Here is a 20,667-nt window from a genome sequence, read left to right as displayed (position 1 = left end):
ATATTCCAGGAAAGAGGGCACGCTGTGTATCTGTTGGAGGGGGGAATGCTCCCAGACCCCTCAGAGGTATATGCTGCCTTCAAGTCTTTATGCTTGTCTTTGTAATGAGAGCTAGATATTTGCTGTTTAGAAATGACAGCTGGGATTCTCAATAATCTGATAGTTGTACTTGAATGGTGCTCTGGAAGCCAGCTTCCATTATTGTGGTTTTGTGACATTATCACAAAATACACTAATGTCCCAGATGTTATTGGGGTGGGTCTGACTAGCCCCTGCACTGCGATTACAGAGTTATAGACTTGCATGGTTCTTGGAAGTCCTTGACTTTGTTTGGTTCCCTACCTTAATTGGGTATGAGCTTCTCCTTCCTTGGACTCCTCCCCAGACTAGACCCCAACTCCTCATTTTTTAACAACTCTCCAAGTGTTGTATATCTATAACTGGCCCTAGTAGCACCATCGGTTGCAAGTAAGGGCTAGTCATCCGCTGAGCAAGCCACCTGCCATTACATTTACAGAGCCATAGGGAACCTATTTCTGGAATTCACAGCTGAAGCTTACCAGTTGGAATATCTCTCTTTCTTTCATGTTACCCTGGTACAACACCATTTAGCAGTGGCTAGCAGCCGAAAGCAAAGTCTTGTCTATTAATCTAAAGCTTTCCATCACAAAGGATTATTGTGACTGTGGGTGGCGGATCTTGAATAGGATGATGGGCTTAAATTTCACACAAAGCATTCCTTAAAAACTGTTGCCGGATAAAAGGAAGGAGTATGTGATAAACTCTACAGAATATTCCTCATACACACAGGTATTATATCTTATTATTTCTATAGGGTTTATTATTTCTATTTTCTATTATTTCTATTTTCTACTGAGGGCTGCATTCCCTTGGGGATAGTATGGCAGGCACCCTATGTTAGTGGGGCCAGAGTTTACAGAAGGCTACCCCACTTCACTGCCCTTCCCCTCTCTCTAGATTCCCCTCACCATAGATCACTACAACCCCCCCAACTTTGTAGCAGTTACACCAACCCTCCACCTTTGTCTCACATAAAATGTGGAACAACAAGTGATACCTGGAGGGGTGGTCCGGGGGGCATGAAGGGGTCTGTGCAGCATCTAGAGGGCCTAAGTGATTAATAGTGGGGTTAATTTATCCAAATTCAATATGACAGCCAATGTGGGTGTTCTGTATTCTAATAAAACAGACATTTTTCTGTAACTAGACCTTTGGTTGAGTCTATGGCCTTTTAAAGGTGTTTGTGGAAGGGGTTTATTGGTTTTGTTTTGTTTTGTATTTTGTGTTCTCATGTTGCATTTTTATTTTTGAACCACTCTGTGATCTGTGGATGAAGGGCGGTATACTGCTGCTGCTGCTGCTGCTGCTGCTACTAGTAGTAGTAGTAGTGCTAAAATGGCAGGCAGACATTACTGTGTACCCTAAACATGCTTTCTAAGAGAGTATGGACACACTTGTAACACCATATATGGGTTACTATATGAGAACAGTCTGTGTGTGCACATTATAATATTGCAGCCTATCAAGCAAGCTTAAAACATAATTATGCCCCATTCCCCAGCTTCTAGTCAAAACAGTTTGCCTCCTGGTCTGGGAAGTTTACCATATTTTATAAGGGGTCTTATTTCTAAGTCCACTGTCTCTTAAAGCCAGGCAATTTATGACTCCACTGAGCAAAATTCTTCCTTGTCTGCATTATGTAATTTTAATCTGGGAAGCATCCTGTGGGATTAGTGGGACTAGTTCTATTTAAATTTATGTATTCTGCTGAATCAGGAACTATTTATCATTTTATTTAGCTAGACCAAATGTTCATAATAATCTCTGTGAGTAACTCTAGCCAATTTTTAATACTTAATGCTCTTTAACAGTTTGACATTTTTATTCTATCTTTGGCTGCCTTCAGGCTAGACCCCTGGGCTCCCGCTGGGATTTTCTTCTTTCTGCTGGGACAGTACAACTCCTGTTCTTAGGCCTGCAGCCATGCTGGAAGCTGTGTTTCAAAAAAGCAGGACACTTTTACGGCTAGATAAGCAGCCAGAATTCCTATCCCAAATTAGGTTGTTCATATTCTGGGACACAGGAAGGCAGAGTGTGTGGCATTTATGCCTCAAATGAGGGGGGGGGGGAACACTGTGCTGGAGAATTCTCTTCCTTTAAGTTGTTTTAAAGTCACATACAAATTTCTATATATTGGGGCTCAAGACCTGGGTTAGGGGCCTTTCACACAACTCCAAGTCATGCTGATGATTACCTAAACCCATTCCAGTGGGTCCAGGTCTGGTTTTGAGCATGAAATGGCCTTTGGTCACTCTTTAATGGCATGGCCTTTATTGGGAGAGGAACAGGAAGTGCAACAGGAAGTTGATTCTGGCGCTGTTGTTTTATGGGGTCTTGGTGCTTGCCTGCTTCCACCATGCTCAGTGTGCATATTTGCAAACAGATGTCGCAAGAACAGCTCCAATGCTCTCTACTCATGAGGAAGGAGATTGTGGCTGAACCTGGATCTGACTCCCCCTTGCGGGAAATGGAGAACTGTATGTGCACCACAGCTAAATATTGCTTACTTCAAAATGTGGCAAAACTCACCCCCCCACACTATGTGTGGGGATCCACCTGCTCATTCTCCTGAGCAGAGCGCTGGACATATGCCCCAAAGTCCTTCACTGATGGGACCAGAGGTACTTCTCTAATCAGGTAGCCATTTTGCATTAATAGAAACAAACACTCTATATTACCCTCCCTCAGCAATACCATACCATTTTGTGAACCTGCTGGTGTTAATTCTTGTGAGGTGTTGTGCGTGCTCTCTCTGCCTCTCCCAACAAGCCAATTTTCAGTCCCCTCACAAAATTGTGACGAACTGAAAAACATGGTTATCCCTCACCAGCAGCAAGAATGCCTACCTTCCCCACCAATATATTGCGCTGCTGCTGTTGAAAACAATGACAACGGGCTTGTGGGAATAATAGACCAAAATGCACATGGGCATGTTTTGACTGATTTTTGTCACAGATAATTTCTCCACAGAGCAAAGCATGTATAAATTCAGTGGTGGCTGAATTTCTGTGGCACCCATTGGGATTTGTTAGGGTGGAAGGCAGGGCGCCGGAGCCACTGATAGAACCAACTAATTTTAACTGCAGTGGAAATTTATGTAGGGAAATGAATGATTGTCACTAGTCCTGCCCTCCATCCATACTGCTTCTAGGCGGCCTTTTGCTGTTACCACATTTGTGAACAAGTGGCAAAATAAGCATGTTGTGCACAGGGAAGCAAATATGGACACACCATTTCAAGGAAAGAGATTTAGGTGTTTGGATTCCTTCATAATCCAAATCCATATGCACACAGTTGCTCATGAAGTAACAACCAAAGGTCTCAGATAGCTCCAACTTTGCTGGCTGTTTGTGGTTGAGTTGCGAGTCAAATGTAGCATTTCCTAACCGAGTAACTTAGCCTTTGGCCAGTGGATCACATCAGCATTCAATAAATCAGCAGGCAGGGAAATGGAATAAATAACTTCCAGATTATATTTCAGCCTTCTGTAAGAAAAGGTGTGCCATATTTCACATTAGGAAATGTGTGGTTTTGAACAGCTTCACACACTGTTTTTGAATTAACTTGGCTAAAAGACACAATTGAGAGGGTGGTGGAGCAGATATGAAGTGTGTCATGATTCAGTCTTACGCCAGCACTTAAAATGGTTCCACATGGCACTGAGGCTTCCAGCAGATAACCCAAAGCAATCTGGGCCACAGATCAGAGAGGCCTGAAGCGGAAGGGCCTGGCTTTGTACTAACAGAAGACAAAACAGTTAAAGCTGTCTGCATACAACGTGCAATGAAGCAAGGAGAAATATTAAGCATATATTTGAAGCAATTTCCCCAGAATCTCTGTGAAGAACAAAATGTATCATTTTCAAGCACCAGGCAGAAGTGGGGAATGTCAGGCCCAGGGACCCAACGTGGCCCTCCAGGCCTTTCTGTCTGGCCCTTGGGACTCTCCGAGGCTGTTTCTCCTCCCCAGGCCACAGCCCTCATTGGCCCTGCTGCTTCATACTTCCTCCAAATCTTTGGACTCCATGGAATGTGTCCTTGACTGTAGTAGAAGAAGAGTTTGGATTTGATATCCCGCCTTTCACTCCCTTTAAGGAGTCTCAAAGCGGCTAACATTCTCCTTTCCCTTCCTCCCCCACAACAAACACTCTGTGAGGTGAGTGGGGCTGAGAGACTTCAAAGAAGTGTGACTGGCCCAAGGTCACCCAGCAGCTGCATGTGGAGGAGCGGAGACGCGAACCTGGTTCCCCAGATTACGAGACTACCACTCTTAACCACTACACCACACTGGCTCTCTAGTAATGCCTCTTGTTGGCCTGGATGGAGAGGGGTACATGTAGGACCCTCTGACGTGTGTGGCTGGACAGGTGCCTATTGTACAAAGGTAAGGATCATATCTGTTGCCCTGCCTACCACCAGCATGTGCCCCCCTCCTAAGGTTGCTCCTAGAGAATGTAGCTCTTGGGCTGAAATAATTCCTCCACCCCTGGGATAGAGAGATATTAGAGTTGTGGGTCCAGATGGCTGGGTCTTATGTTCCACATTCCAGAGCAAGTATTGAGATGCTTGAAGTGAAAGGCAATTATTCCAGGGCTGTGCATGTTAGTACTACCCATGTCGTGCCTTATGGTGTAAGCAGCTGTTTTCACTAGATAAATTAATATGTGTTTGCTGTATATGGGCATAGGCAATAACTGCTGCTTATGTCAGCCATTTTTATACATGACAAATATGAGTTCACATCAACATACCTGGGATAAGGAGAGTGCAGCATGAGGTATATTTTCAACATTTGGAACTCAAACCAACCTAACTCCAGTTCTAATTTTGAGTATTTTTGTTTTAAGGCATTTCAGAGCAGCAGGTTACTTCTGATTCAACAATCTTTCATTCTTTATATTTAGGCAACACAACACCAAATAGGCCTAATCAGCATTGAAGGTCTTAAAGCATTAAAGAGGAAATGGACTCCAGATGTGATATAGGGAGTGCTGGATCAGCAGGGACACAAATATAAAGAAGTAGATGATCTCAGCTATTGTCTTTAGCTTTCCACTATTCTGAGGCTGCCAGTTTCATTATGGATAAAATGGTGGGTGGGTGGAAAATTTCCAGCTTCATGTTACCTCTTTGTCTGTTCAGGTGTTAGATGCACCAGGAGAGCAAGACCTCTGCTCTATGGTAATTTGAGGTTTGCACTAGATTAGCCAGTTACCTCTTACTTTAAACTGTCAACCCTTATTCTAGAGCATCACAATAATATAAAGTGGAACAGAAGAGGCCGTGGCTCCAAAGGACCTCCAGGCAACCCCCATAGTCCTATCGTCAACTAATATACTTATTCCAGTCCAGGAATGGAGAGCCTGTGGCCCTCCAGATGTTTCATGACTAGTGGTCAAGGAAGATAATGGGAATTGCAGTTCAGCAACACCTGGATGACCACAAGTTTCTGATCCTTCTTGTAGTCCATAGCTATTTTTGACTGGTGCCAGATCTAAGGGGCAAACAGGTTGTTTAAATTGTGGATAACTTTATGCTGGTACTGGCTATCTGTCCATGTGTTTGCATTCTCTTCTCCACCATCTTTTCTTCTTATTTCTTCCCTGTATTAGGAATTGATTAAAATTAAATGGCTGTCTCTATTACAAAACCTCAAAACATGTGCCTTTTCAATGTGGTGTGCAGGGCTCCCCTTGTATTTGATCTGTACAACAACCCTGCGATGTAGGTTGGGCAGAAATACATTGAGTGGTCCAACATTCCCCTGTGAGCTTAATGGCTGAGCAAGGATTTGAACCCTGGTCTTCCATGTCCTGAGCTTTCATCAGTATTGAAAGAAGTGCAAAATAGCATAGAATTAAATAAGCAGCATCTATCCATTGTTTAAAAGAAAAAAGACATCTTTCATATTTTCTCCTCATTTCCTAATGACCCCAAGGAGTGTCAGATTATCAACAAGTTTTCTCTTAATATCCAGATCCCCGATTAATCAACTGAAAGTTTAATGTATCCAGTGGCGTACCGTGGGTTGTCAGCACCCGGGGCAAGGCAAGTATTTTGCACCCCCTAACCCGTGGATTTGCGCCCCCTAACCCTAACCCCCAGATGTTGCGCCCGGTGCGGCCGGCCCCCCTGCACCCCCCACGCTACGCCACTGAATGTATCTACCAGTTATTGCTGGCGAACCTGTTGTGATCCTTTGCAAAAATGTGCATCCATATTCTGATGCTGTGTTTTATTGTTTGTTTTTGTAAAGGTAAGCAGATATTTTTATACAGTATGTCATCACTTATTGTAGGTAGCTTCGTCTTTGCTGTTGCTAGTTACTGCTCATTGGCAAAATGAAAGCTGTCATGTTGCCTCTGTAAGTCACAGTTACTTTCTTGGATCACTTCAAATAACCTATAATGTCAAGCTAACAGCTCCAGCTAATAGTTACATGATAATCTGTGTCTAGAGGAGAGTGACATAGATGGTGAGGAGCCTGGACACAAAGTCCTAGGAGAAGAGGCTGAGAATAGCCTAGAGAGGAGATAATTAAGAGGTGATATGATAGCTGTCTTCAGTTGCTTGAAGGGCTGTCACAAAAATAATGGAGCAAATGCGTTTTCTCTTGCTCCAGAGGATAGGACCCAAGCCAGTGGGTTAAAAAATAAATAAAGGAAAGGAGATTTAGCCTGTGTACACATTTCCAGCTTAAAATGCAGCTAGTAGGTCATTCTTCTTCTCAGTTTAGATCGAATCTGGTTTGAAGGGAAATGCATCAAAACACAGTATTCCATAAGTGACAGGATAGATATGGAATGTGGCTAATGTGTGTATGCTGCTTTTCAAACCAGCAGTGGGAGTGTACTGGAAGCAGAGTAAATGGGAGTGTGTATACAAACTTAGACTAAACATTAGGAAGAACTTCTTGACATTACCAGATATTGGATAACAAGGGAGAGGACTGCCTCAGACTCTCTTAGAGGTTCTAACACTAGCCCTGCTCCCTAGTGTAGGTGAATTACCTTGTCCAGGCCTTGCCCCCTGGCCTCTTGCCTCAGTGCCAACACAGTTTTCTCATTCCTCTTCCTCCTCTGTTATTCTGGGCTCATCACTATATAGTGGAGTGCATGTGCACAGTACCTTCAAGAAACATGGTGGCTGGGCCATAGGAATGGCAGCCACCAGGAAAGTGGGGTACTGTATAATGAAGAGACAGTGACTTGATGGGCTAAGTTGCAGGCCACCTCTTGAGGATATCCAGTAATCAGTGGATACAAAGCACAAACCAGAGATGGATTAACACAGCTGAGGCTGGAATCCAATGCACACTTACATGAGTAAACTCAGTTTTATAAAATTGGAACTAACGTCATACATAAGCTAAAGCTGTGCATTCTATTGCAACCAATGCAACTGTCAAATATGTCAGCTTTGGAAAATGCATTAATTGGCTTCATTTACATGTTGTTATAAGCCAGGGTCTTATGGTGTACTGCGAGTTACTGTGCCCAATTGCTCCTGCTTCGATTGTCACTAGGTACAAATGGAATAAATAAACCAGGAAAATGTAATAAAGTTTGGTTTCCTGTTACATCTGAATCCAGGATCATGGTTTGTTGCTAAAAAATAAGCCAGGATCTGTTAGCCAATAACAAACTATGGCTTAAGGCCGACTGGTGATCTTGGCTTGTTAGGGAGAAACAAATTATAGTCCTGGGTTCAGATATAACAGGAAGCCAAGTTTAATTGTGGATTCCTGGTTTATTTCTCCTGCTTGTACCAAAGGTCGAAGTGATGGGGTGGTGCACATCAGCACATCATGCACAATAAACCAGAAGCCATGGCTTATCGTGACATGTGCATGTGGCAATGGTCAGTCTATGGTAAAAGCTTGCCAGGTTCAGCTAGCTGATCCGATTTCCCACTGACATTTTACAGATACAGCAAGGAAGTGGGTAGGATTTATTTATACACACAGCTGTAAGGCAGAACTAACCGATAATGTGCCAGAAGTTTGTAAACTCAATGGATGATGCACTTAGAAAATATTTTTCCTATTTACTTTCCCATGAAACTGTTATTTTAGCTGTCTTTTTATATTTGCAGAAGTGTTTATTTTCAACAGAAGTTAATGAGTCACAGGAGCAAGGAGAGGAAACAGTTGGTAGCTAATTGCTAAGTGCAAATGTCATCTGAGCATGCATATTTTGAGGCTGAATGAAGGGATACAATCATAACAGATGAGCTACCTTCAAATTCTTATATATTCCAAGCCAGGAAAAGGATTTCTGAGTTAGGTTAGCCCAAACAGATGCTCATCCGTCATGCAGGCTATAGAAGTGAACTTGAGTTCTTGAAGCTGATATGGAATGATCCATTAAAGTTTCCAATAGTGGTCTACTTAAGATATTAGGCTAGTTTTATTCCCCTGCAGCTCCTGTCAGTATCAGAGGGGCTACAGCTGAGCTATTGCACAGATGGGTAGGCCTGCTGTGATGGTACTTCACAAGCCTTGCCTCAGAAAATTTAATACTTGGCTTGACTGCATACCTTGGGCCTAAACGACTGTGACTGGGAAAGAATTACTTCCCAGGTCTTACAGGCTGGTGACGCTACTGAAGTTTTGCTTCCCACTTCAAGGCATCCCTCTGTCTAATAACAAACTCAGGGTAAGTGCCAACTGAAAAGCAGTCCAAACAGAAGGGTTGTGGGCAGTTGTACTGATTCAAAGAACTAATCTGGTTGAGATATGCTGAGCTTTACAAGATGGCTTTTGTGTCTCTGTCAGATTCTAGTCATGGCAGCAGGGTTGTAGGTTCTGGAAGAGCTTCTTTAGTTCAGAGCTTGGGAAACACAGGAGAGCATGAGTGGGGTTCCAGTTCTGACCTGTTCTCATTCATTGGGCTGTGGTGTGAAAGGAAAGCCTGTCTTCATTAGAAGTGATCCAGTGGATAATGGTACCAAGATACAACATTCCTTTTTAAAAATGGGAAACAGTGGTCCTATTCTGGCTTAAAGCCTTTTATAAAAGAGGCACCTCTTTGTACGGAATAGCTATACAACCAATGGTTCAAAACTTCTTCCACTATTGGATGGTACTCCATCAAATCATTCACTTCATAAGTAGCACAGAAATTTGCAAACAAGGCACAAAGTCATTAACCATGTTTGAAAATGTTTTATATACAACAGACCCTAAAGCTATTGTAAACTTTTCAACATCAAAATCCCAATTTGCAGACTAGATGGGAAAGACACTTGTGGGAAGAGAATGATGATGTTTTGTGTGGAAGAATGTGGCCCACAAATCCTTTTCAAGCTTGTGTGCAAGAAACTACCTTAAAGCTACAGAGGGTACATGCATTCCACACAGCTAAATAGACAAAAATACCTCTCCACAGACTTCCGGAGGCGGCGCAAAACGGCAATGGCGGTCCTCTTTACTCAGTGAAGAGGGGCTCCGCGAAAAAGGGTCTTCCGCTACGGCGAAGCGGAGACCCATCCAGATAAACCGCAGGCAGAGCGAGCCTGTGGCCGTGGGACTCGGCGGGTGCCAGAAGCCCCCCCAGAAGCGAGGAAGGGGCCTCGTAAGAGGCTCCGGATCGTGAACGGGGGAGCGGCGCTGTGAGTTCATCGCTCTTTTCGCGGAAGTGAAGCCGCGCTGCTGTTGCTGATGAGCGCCGACCTTTCTTCTTGAAAAACATCGAGATTGGCTGCAATCTACCCGTGAGTAAGGGGTACCAAAGAACTGATTAAGGATTAACTTAAATTTGTTTATTTCGGCTGAAAACGGGAGGCGAGTAACAGGAAGTCCGCCTTCCGGTCCTGCTAATCGGAGCAAAGCAAAGAACCCGATGCGGGCTGAAGCGTTAAAAAGAGACTTTGAAAGAAGTAAGAAGGGGCATTAATTGACTGTGTGTTTCTAGAAATTGAAAAAGAGTGAAGAAATAAATGTTTTGGTTCAGTGTGCTAGAGAATCTTCCTCCTATTGTGAAGAGATGTGGAATTGAAGGGGATAACCGAGTTATTGGACTGCCAGTGTTGCAAATGAGTACTGTCAGGCTGCTGAAACTTTTCTCTTAACATAAACTGTTGCATTGATGGATACACTATCGCTTTAATACTGTCATCGAAACCTCTCTGTTACCTTGTGGCACTAATTTGAAACAGAACTCTCTGAAATCCTCCTTTCTGAACTTGGGGATTTTAGTTGAAACAGGAGCTTTGATGGTGGAAAAGAAACTTTCTTTCCTTTGAAAACCCCCCCTAGTGGATTTGCGGAGGCATAGTGGCTTGGGAACTGTATCTTATAGGGATTTTTTGTGGTTTAATTGTTTATACTCTGGACTTGCCTTTCTCATGGATTGAAAGACTATTTGACCTTGAACAGCAGCTGGGGAATGAGTGGCCCAGCGAAAACAAGAGCAGCTAAAGCTAAGGAAGCTTTAGCTGAGGAAGCTAAAGAAAAGAAAAAAGATAAGAGAGCTGGGCAGCTGGTCCAAACAACCTTGATTCATCATCGTAGATCCTCGGTGCCAACTGTGTTGACGGCGCAGGAGGAGGAAGTTGAAACGCCTGCTACAGAAGAAATGGCAGCTGGAGGAACTGATCCAGTCTTGAAACAAATTTTGGAACAATTGGCACTTTTGAATAAGAAGGTGGACGATCAGTCATCTAAAATTGATAGAGCTACATCTACTATCAGCAAGTTAACAGATCAGGTTTCGCAGCACACTCAGGCTATTGAGAAACTGCAAGGAGCTACGGCGGAGAACTACAAATTAGCTGCGGAAGCCAATCAAAAAGCTGAGCAAGCGTGCAAGAAGGTGGAAGAGATCAAAGGGGAAGTAAGACCTCTGAGAAGACAGGTAGGAGAACAGCAAGCCTACCTGTCAATGGTGGAACTGAAAAGTAAGGAATGTAATCTTAGGCTGAGGGCTGTCCCAGAGTTGGAACAGGGCAACCTAGAGAAATTCTTGACGGAGCTGTTTTCTAAATTTTGGGGGGTTGAAGAAGATAAAGACTTCAAGATTGTGACGGCCTTCAGACTGGGAAGATCGGTTAAAAAAGATAAGTCCAGAGACTGTTTGGTCTGTTTGAGAACAAGAGAGGAAAGAGACAAGATATTAGGCCAACACTTTAAAAAATCCCTGGAAGTCGAAGGCAAAAGGGCAGAAATTTATAGAGACATTCCTAAATATTTGCTGGACCTTAGAGCCACATACACAGACTTGGCCAAATTGTTAAGATACAACGCAATCCCTTACAGGTGGGAATTTCCTCAAGGTCTGTCATTCACCTATAAAGGAAAGAAGGTAAGAATTAAAACGCCAGAAGATCACCAGAAGTTCCTACACGACAACGAGGAGGACCTCCAAAAGAGAGCCGTAGATTCTTGGCCTCCACCACCGGGATTACCACCAGGATCCATACCATCTGGAGGCGGCCCGGCACCATAGCTTCCGGAAAAGGACGACAAATTAGATACCCAACTGTGATACCCAAGAAGTAGACCGGGATGTCTCTACAGCTTCTTAGTTGGAATATAAATGGCGGGAATTCTCCAGAAAAACGCAGAAAAGTATTTCATATTTTGAAAAAAGAACAATTGGACATTATTTGCCTGCAAGAAACACATGTGACAAGACTCCATAGAAAAGTGCTAATCAATAAAAGGTTAGGCCAAGAATTTATTTCATCGGATAAAGTTAAGAAAAGAGGAGTGGTGATTTATGCAAAGGAGAACTTGTCCCCAAAATTTGTATTTAAAGACGAACAGGGCAGAATTTTGGCAATTGAAATCCAGACACAAGGAGAAAAGTTTTTAATTCTAGGAATCTACGCCCCAAATGATGGAAAATCGGAATTTTTTAAGAAGCTGCACGAGATTATGCTGGACTATTTGGACTATAACAACATTATCATGTTGGGAGATATGAACGGTGTCGCCTCAGTGAATATGGATAAGTCACAAAGTGCTAATATAACGAAAGATGGCAGACTTCCAAAAACCTTTTTTGAAATGACTGACAATTTGGATTTGATCGACATATGGAGGATCAAGAACCCTCTAGGGAAAGAAGGAACTTTCTTTTCTGAGGCCCATATGACATGGACGCGAATCGACCAAATATGGATAACTAGAGGGCTGGCACCTAAGACCAGAAAAGTGGAAATCTGCCCAAAAACCTGCTCCGACCACAACGCCTTGAGAATGGAATTGAGACTAAATACAACCGGATCGTTCAGATGGAGAATGAATGACGCCTTGTTAAGAGATCAGGAGATTGTTAAGAAGGCCCAAAAAGTTTTAAAGGACTATTTCGAAATAAACTTAAAGACAAATGTGGAAAAAAGAATAATCTGGGACGCAAGCAAAGCAGTGATAAGAGGGTTTCTAATACAACAGAACACGATTAAAAAAAGACTCTGGAATGAAAAGAAGGAGAAGATCTTGGAGAAAATAAGAGAAGGAGAGAGAAAACTGAGATCCAGGCCTAAATCAAAGGAAGTATTGAGAGAAGTGAAGTTTTTCCAGGCACAATATTCGAAACTGATAAATCAAGAGGTGGAATGGAAAATTAAACAAATGAAACAAAGATCCTTTGAATCTGCAAACAAATGTGGAAAATTGTTAGCCTGGCAGCTGAAAAAGAGACAAAAACTTAACACAGTTACAAATCTAGAGATTGAAGGGAGAATGGTTCAGAAACCCGATGAAATTAGAAGGTCCTTTCAGAGATATTTCAAAGAACTCTACTCTCAAAGGCCACAAAAAAGCTCAGAGGTGGACCAATTTGTTATAACTAATGGATTACAAAAAATACCTCAGGAAATGAGAGCAACCCTGAACTGTAATATTACAACACAAGAAATTGAATGCGCCATTCAGAACCTCCAACTGGGCAAATCTCCGGGACCTGATGGGCTTACTTCCAAATATTATAGGGTACTGAAGGACTCATTGACACAACCATTGCTGGAGGTTTGCAACCAGATTATGGAGGGGAGGAAGGCACCGGAAACGTGGAAAGAAGCCTTCATCACGTTGATCCCAAAACTAGAATCTGAAAAAACTCAACTTAAAAACTACCGTCCTATCTCACTCCTAAATGTGGATTACAAAATTTTCGCAGACATTTTGGCAAGTAGGTTTAAGAAAGTCTTAAATGAAGTGATTCATAAGGACCAAGCAGGCTTTCTCCCTGGTAGGCATTTATTTGACAACACAAGAAACATCATTGACATTTTGGAGTTTTTACAGATTAATTCAAACACAAGAGCGGTGTTGATCTTTATTGATGTGGAGAAGGCCTTTGACAACATTTCTTGGCTGTTTATGAAGAAAAATTTGGAAAGGATGGGAGTAGGGCGGGGGTTTGAAAATGGAATAGAAGCAATTTATTCAGAACAAAAAGCCAAATTGATAGTAAACAACGTGGTGACAGAGGAGTTTAAAATTGAAAAAGGGACACGACAGGGGTGCCCTCTATCTCCTCTGTTGTTTATTTCAGTCCTGGAGGTGTTATTGAACATGATTAGAAATGACCGGTTGACACAGGGAATTGTGGTCGGAGAGAAACAATATAAACTGAAAGCTTTCGCAGACGACTTGGTATTAACATTACAGGAGCCAGCCTCTAGTACTAAAAGAGCGTTAGAATTAATTTCTGATTTTGGTCGGGTGGCGGGATTTAAGCTGAATAAACAAAAAACTAAAGTTTTAGCAAAAAACTTGACAACTATTGAAATAGAGGAGTTCAGAAAAGAAACAGAACTAAATGTGGTTAAAAAAGTAAAGTACCTAGGGGTGCACTTGACCTCCAAAAATTTGAATTTATTTAAGGACAACTATGAGAAATGTTGGTCAGAGATAAAAAGAGATCTGGAAACATGGTCAAGATTAAAACTTTCCTTGCTGGGCAGAATAGCTGCTATAAAGATGAATGTATTGCCGAAAATGCTATTTTTGTTTCAGGCCCTCCAGATCGTGGATAAGGTGGAATGTTTTGGAAAATGGCAGAGGGATTTATCTAAATTTGTCTGGCAGGGCAAAAAGCCCCGAATAAAGTTCAAAATACTAACAGATGCGAAAGAAAGAGGGGGGTTTGCCCTGCCGGACTTGAGGTTATATTACGAAGCTGCAGCCCTCTGCTGGTTGAAGGATTGGATCCTATTGGAGAACACCGACGTCCTTGACCTGGAGGGATTTGATAATGCTTTTGGGTGGCATGCATATTTGTGGTATGACAAGGTTAAAGTTCATAAATTGTTCAAAAACCATATTGTCAGAAGGGCAATTTTCATGGTCTGGTCAAAATATAAAGACTTATTGGAGAGTAAAACTCCGAGGTGGCTCTCACCGATGGAGGCCAAAGCACGTAAAAGACTCAATATGGAGGCCCACTGGCCTAAATATTGGGAAATAATTGAAAAAATTGGAGATAAATGGAGGTTACAGAGTATGGAAAAGTTAAAAAACAAGGTGCGAGATTGGTTGCATTATGCTCAAATCCAGGAAGTTTTTAAAGCAGACAAAAAAGTGGGTTTTCAGGAGGAAAAATCGAAACTAGAAACAGAGTTGCTTGAGCCAAAATCTAAGCTAATTTCGAGAATGTATAACTTGCTGCTTAAATGGAACACACAGGATGAGATTGTCAAATCCTCTATGATAAAGTGGGCACAGGACTTGGGGCATAACATTATGTTTGAAGACTGGGAAAGGTTATGGAACACCGGAATGAAATTCACGGCATGTACTGCCTTGAAGGAAAACATTATGAAAATGATATACCGGTGGTACATGACCCCAGTCAAGCTTGCAAAGATATATCACCTGTCCGATAATAAATGTTGGAAATGTAAGGAAGAGGAAGGGACATTTTTACACCTCTGGTGGACCTGCCCGAAAGTGAAGGCCTTCTGGGAAATGATACATAATGAACTAAAAAAGGTGCTGAGATTCACCTTACCTAAGAAACCGGAGGCCTTCCTTCTGGGCATGGTAGACCAGAGGATGGTCAAGAAAGATAGAACTTTCTTTATGTACGCTACCACAGCAGCGAGGATTCTGTTGGCAAAGCACTGGAAGACACAAAATCTACCCACATTGGAAGAATGGCAGACGCAGCTGATGGATTATATGGAGTTGGCTGAAATGACTGGCAGAATTCGAGACTCGGGAGAAGAAGAAACGGAGGAAGTTTGGAAAAATTTTAAGGACTATTTGAAAAAGCAGTATAAGTTGTATGAATGTTAAAAAATGCTCCTTTCTAGGAAGGTATAGCTTCAGTATCGGCAAATTTTTGAATTGATAAATAAGACACTATAAGACAGAAGTGAGGTAACGAAATATTTTTATTGTGTGGAAATTAAAAATTAATGCAACTGTATTGAAATGTTTACATCAGATAACACGATAAAATGGAAGATATATTGTTATGTATAAAACAAGTCAACAAATTGCTGAGGTTTTGGTTACACAGGGAATGCAGTGCTCGGGAGATGGGGGAAGTCCATTGGATTCATGGAAGTATGTATTTGAAAGTGGAAATTTGTTTATTAAAAACCTAATAAAATATTCATAAGTGTAAAAAAAAAAAAAAAAAATACCTCTCCACAAAATACATTCTCCACAATGCTGGAGAAACTATGGGAATGAAGGAACATGTGGTGGGAAAGCCTACTAATTAAAAACTTTGGGTTAAAAATATTTCAGGAAATGGAACAGATTACATTTCATTTGATTACTTCACATCCCCAAATGGCACTTCTTTCAATATTTGCAGATGAAGCACAAGATGTTAGGGACAGAGACTTAATTATGCATCTTATAACGGCAGCATGTCTTGCTGTTGCTAAGCACCAAGAGCAAGAGGACATTGAATGCATACTTATATGAAATTTGGTATGCTTATGTTTGGGACTTAACGTTGATGGAAAAGTTGAATACAGTGGTACCTCGGGTTAAGTACTTAATTCATTACGGAGGTCCGTTCTTAACCTGAAACTGTTCTTAACCTGAAGCACCAGTTTAGCTAATGGGGCCTCCTGCTGCCACTACGCCACCGGAACCCGATTTCTGTTCTTATCCTGAAGCAAAGTTCTTAACCTGAAGCACTATTTCTGGGTTAGCGGAGTGTGTAACCTGAAGCATATGTAACCTGAAGCGTATGTAACCCGAGGTACCACTGTACAATAAAGAAGACAACATGAGAATCTACAAAACCTTTACAAAACGTGGTCCATTTTTATTTCATTTGCAGCAAAAAAAATCCAACCAACCAAAAACCACCCATGTGTATAAACCACCCAAGATGCATGGGAACCTGTGAAATGACACTTTTAAAATCGGCACATTAATTTTTTATTTTCTTATTACTAATACAACTGGATGCAGTTGGTGTTGTTATGGGGCATGACAGGAGGGAACTGTAATTTATTGTATATTTGCTCCTATATTCAAAATTAATAAGCAAAGCATAAAGCTTTTGCAAAAAGGCCAGTAGAACAGATTGGGCGAATTTTCACCAGAAGTTCCATATCTAGGGTGCCAGCACTGAAAAGGCCCTGTTTCTGGTGACAACCAATCTTGCCTCAGTTGGTACCACAAATGTAAAATTGACAAAGGCCTCAGCCTGATTTTGGAGAAAAATAGAACAACTACTTAGAATACCTATATAAAATATATATTAAAAGATGGGACTTCTGGGGAATGGGGCAGGACATCTGGTAAAAAGGAGAGAGGGCCACCTGTAGCTTTTTATGACATAAAGTAGGTATGTTATTCTTCTTGGTAAGAATCAAGTAACTCGAGTCTTGTTTTTATATTGAAATTATACTATTAGCAGTATAGTACAGGTTTCTATAATGTTTGCACCTTTCCCCTGTGATAACACCTAGGGGCTTCTAGCCTCCCAGGCTCCAGTTCCAAAAGCATGGAACTCATTTTGATTATTTTGTTCAGGGTGAAACTGTAACCAGTATTTCAGCCCTGTTCCCTGCACTGCTGTTGCTGTCATCATCTCCTCTCCTTTATTGCATTTGCACTAAAATGAGAAGCTGCCCTGTGCTGGAGAGCTGTCCCACCTGTAAACTTTTGGGCATCCCAGTCTGCTCTTCACCACAATAGCTGTGGTGAGGTAGGCATAGATTGAGGGCGCTTTCTTCTAAGGTGGGCTTCTTTCACCCAGTTTATATTTAGATTCATTAAAAGGGTTCTTCATGCACCCTTTATAGCATTTGTACATCTGAAAATAAATGCAAACCCTCTGTTGCAAGAAAGAAGAGGAAGAAAACACAATAGCCCTTATTTAATGGTCCTGACGCTTCTCCCTTGAGTTTAAAGTTCGTGTATAAATCACAGCCAATGAAAACAAACAGCAGGGCAAGACAGAAAAACAAGGTTAAGCAGGGAATGTCTGAGAAACAGACAGAGACTGCCTGCCAGCACTGCAGGGGAGGATCTGGAGACAAGCAGCATCTATTCCTGTCTCCCTCCTGCCCCTAAAGCACACAGCAGGGTCCTGGTGGTCCTTGGTGCTTCAAGTTATTAATATAACTTTTTATAAAAGAGTATTGTAATTAACCACCAACATAGCAAGCCGCCTGGGGTTATGATCTGTGACTTTCTCAGAGCATATACATTACTTAGCACAACAACACCAGGATTCTGATCAGAGTTTCTGAGCAGTGTGATAAATTGGTTTTAAATAATCATATTGGCTATGTGTAAAAAATAATAATTCTGAAGCTGGTGTTTGCCAATTCAACTTATCTGTAATTTATTTTCTTGAGGACTTCCTTGACATGCTGCCCAGATAACTGGTGTCAATATCAAAGTTCAATCGATACCTAATCAACGTATTTCCTAAATGTTATTCACATACATTATCTCTGCAATCCTTACTACAGTGTTGCAAGGTAGGTAATATTACCTTGGATCACAGATAGGGGAAAGGATGAGGCATAGTAGCTTCCTTAAACACCAAGAGCTAGCCCTAAAATCATTTTGTTGGCCAGGGGTCAGCAACCTTTTTCAGCCGTGGGCCGGTCCACCGTCCCTCAGATCATGTGGTAGGCCAGACTATATTTTGGAAAGAAAAAAAGAAAAAATTCCTATGCCCCACAAATAACCCAGAGATGCATTTTAAATAAAAGGACACATTCTACTCATGTAAAAACACCAGGCAGGCCCCACAAATAACCCAGAGATGCATTTTAAATAAAAGGACACATTCTACTCATGTAAAGACATGCTGATTCCCGAACTGTCCACGGGCTGGATTGAGAAGGCGATTGGGCCACATCCAGCCCCCAGGCCTTAGGTTGCCTACCCCTGTTGTTGGCTAAGACAAAGGAAAAGATCCCAACCCTCGCAGTTCCACAAATAATATTCAATTGGACTGACAGTTGAGTCTTACTTCAAAACTGATGCTAATACTGTACAGTATCTCTAACCTTTACTGAGAATCTGCTCTATGTGATTTCATGCTACTGGATGGCTATTGGTACATTCATCCAGAATCTTGTCAGTCCCAGAAAAAGAAACAGTAGCAAAGAGCACAATCTCTAACATTTGAACTGCGTGAGATGACGGCTTCAGAAAATGGGAAAACTCATTCTGTAGCACATTATTTCATGCCGAATCCCATGCATGGCGTGAAATCATTTCTGTATGACCTCTTCTTTCTTCAAACATCCATTTGCACCAGTTAGCACTACAGCAGCTGAGCTCAGTGTCTTTACTTGGGACCTTTGCAGTTGTTTGATCCAGAGATTAGTAACAGAAGCTGTTGTTGAGAGGGTTGAACTCCGCTTGAAGGAACAGGTATATAGTCTGGGGGTTACTCTGAGGTCCAACTCTGTCATCAGAGGCACATGTGTTGTTTGCAGTGCAGAGTGCCTTTGGCTAGTGTTGTCTGGTCCACCAGCTGCTACCATCCCTGGATAGGAATTTGGCCACAGTAATTCACAGTCACTCAGTTTCAGAAAATGTACTATACTCTTTGTGAGTGTGGCCTTAAAGAGGATGTGAACATTTCAGCTAGTGCAAAATATTGAGCTATACAGCTACTGAACAGGGTAACTAGATGGAGCCTTAAAACACCAGTTCTTGTTTAGGGCAGCCCTGTTTAGGGAAGTTTTTTATGACTGATGTTTTAATGTATTTTTAATCTTTTGTTGGAAGCCGCCCAGAGTGGCTAGGTGAACCGTGCCAGATGGACAGGGTAGAAATAATATAGTTATCTTGTGGGACTGCATTGAATTACAATACACTTCTGGGCAAAATTCTTGGTATTGTCAATAATATATAAAGCTTAGAACTACTTAGGACCTAACTACCTGAAGGAGCATCTCTCACTATGTGCTCCTGCCTGGATGCTAAGATCTGCTAGGGAGGCCCACCACCAGGTATCATAAATTTATAAAAAGCAAAAGAGGGCCTTCTCTGTGGTGGCACCTGATTATGGAACTCCACCATCACCCAAATTTGACTGGTACCAGCTTTGTTGTCATTCATTCAATCAGATAAAAACATTTCCCCAAGCCTTTGGTCATTTTTAATGTTTGGATGTCATTTTGGTGTGATCTACAGTGTCTGGTGTTTTTTGTTTTTATTGCAAGTAGTATTCATTTTTATATGGTTTTATTCTTCCAGCCTGGAGATCTCAGGCATTGTAGGCTGGACCCCTCCAGGCAACCTGTGTATTCAAAGCTGACACAGGGGTTAGATTATGGGCTTCTCCAACGACTTATTTATTGAACATTTACCCTGATTTGCTTGTACAAAGCTTATGCAGAGGTTAGATTATATTCACAATTCATTCTTATTTGTTTGCAGGGCAGTTATATGACATTGATCATTCATCTTGATTAGCTAGTGGGGTGATTTGCTTGGATTGTGTGCTTTAACTGTGCTTTAAAGGTGTGCACATAGCTGGAGACAGAGGCCTTTAATCCACTTTAAATGCACAGACCTGTAGTTCTGGTATGCATTTGAACCAAACTTACAAAATAATGTTGGTCTGGAGGCACCCTAAAAATAAGTGAGCATAGAAATAAATGTTTGAATGAATGAATGAAAAAATAAATGTGCAGTCAAATAATACACTAGATGTGGTTGATGAAAAATATATCAAATTCTCCTCCCCCAATGGTGGTGGGTTACCATTAGCAACTCCCCTGCTTGGAATTGCTTGCTACCTCTCCCCCCCTGGCAATACCATTTACATCTGAATAGCTAAGGATTAGGTATCAATTGTCCCCAGGTGCCTGTGTTCTTTCTTCAGCTAAGGCTGCAACCACCAGAGCCTACCTCGTTCACATTCTTTCACATTTTTCTTCATTAGTTGCTCTTTGTTGGCCAAGTGTGGCAGGCATCACAATTTTTGTTGTGCTTTGTTTACAGCACATAGGGGCTTCTCTTTCTCCCATTATAACTGGTCTGAAAATAGATCTCCAGTAGTGAAAATGGCTGAATCTACTGCTCAGTCTGTAGAAGCAATTAAAAGAAGGAAAGAAAATTCATAAGAGAGAAGAGCCTGGGACAAAGCCTGAGGAAGAAGTGTGGTTCAAGAGCCAGAGCAGAAAATGTTCT

The 20,667-nt window shown here is 41.8% G+C and overlaps 1 long non-coding RNA gene across 1 annotated transcript; it reads left to right on the top strand.

The window, feature by feature from the left end:
- The first annotated feature begins 1,569 nt into the window (after positions 1-1,569).
- On the top strand, positions 1,570-20,649 carry LOC309381048. Its single transcript, XR_014173279.1, has 3 exons — positions 1,570-2,558; positions 19,729-19,796; positions 20,479-20,649. It is a non-coding gene; the product is annotated as an uncharacterized lncRNA (long non-coding RNA).
- The last annotated feature ends 18 nt before the right edge of the window (positions 20,650-20,667 follow it).

Source organism: Podarcis melisellensis, assembly GCF_964234715.1.
Source record: "Podarcis melisellensis genome assembly, chromosome: 1".
NCBI classification, from domain to species: Eukaryota; Metazoa; Chordata; class Lepidosauria; order Squamata; family Lacertidae; genus Podarcis; species Podarcis melisellensis.
The sequence above is the reverse complement of the archived record's forward strand: the minus strand, read 5'-3'. Positions and strand labels throughout refer to the sequence as shown.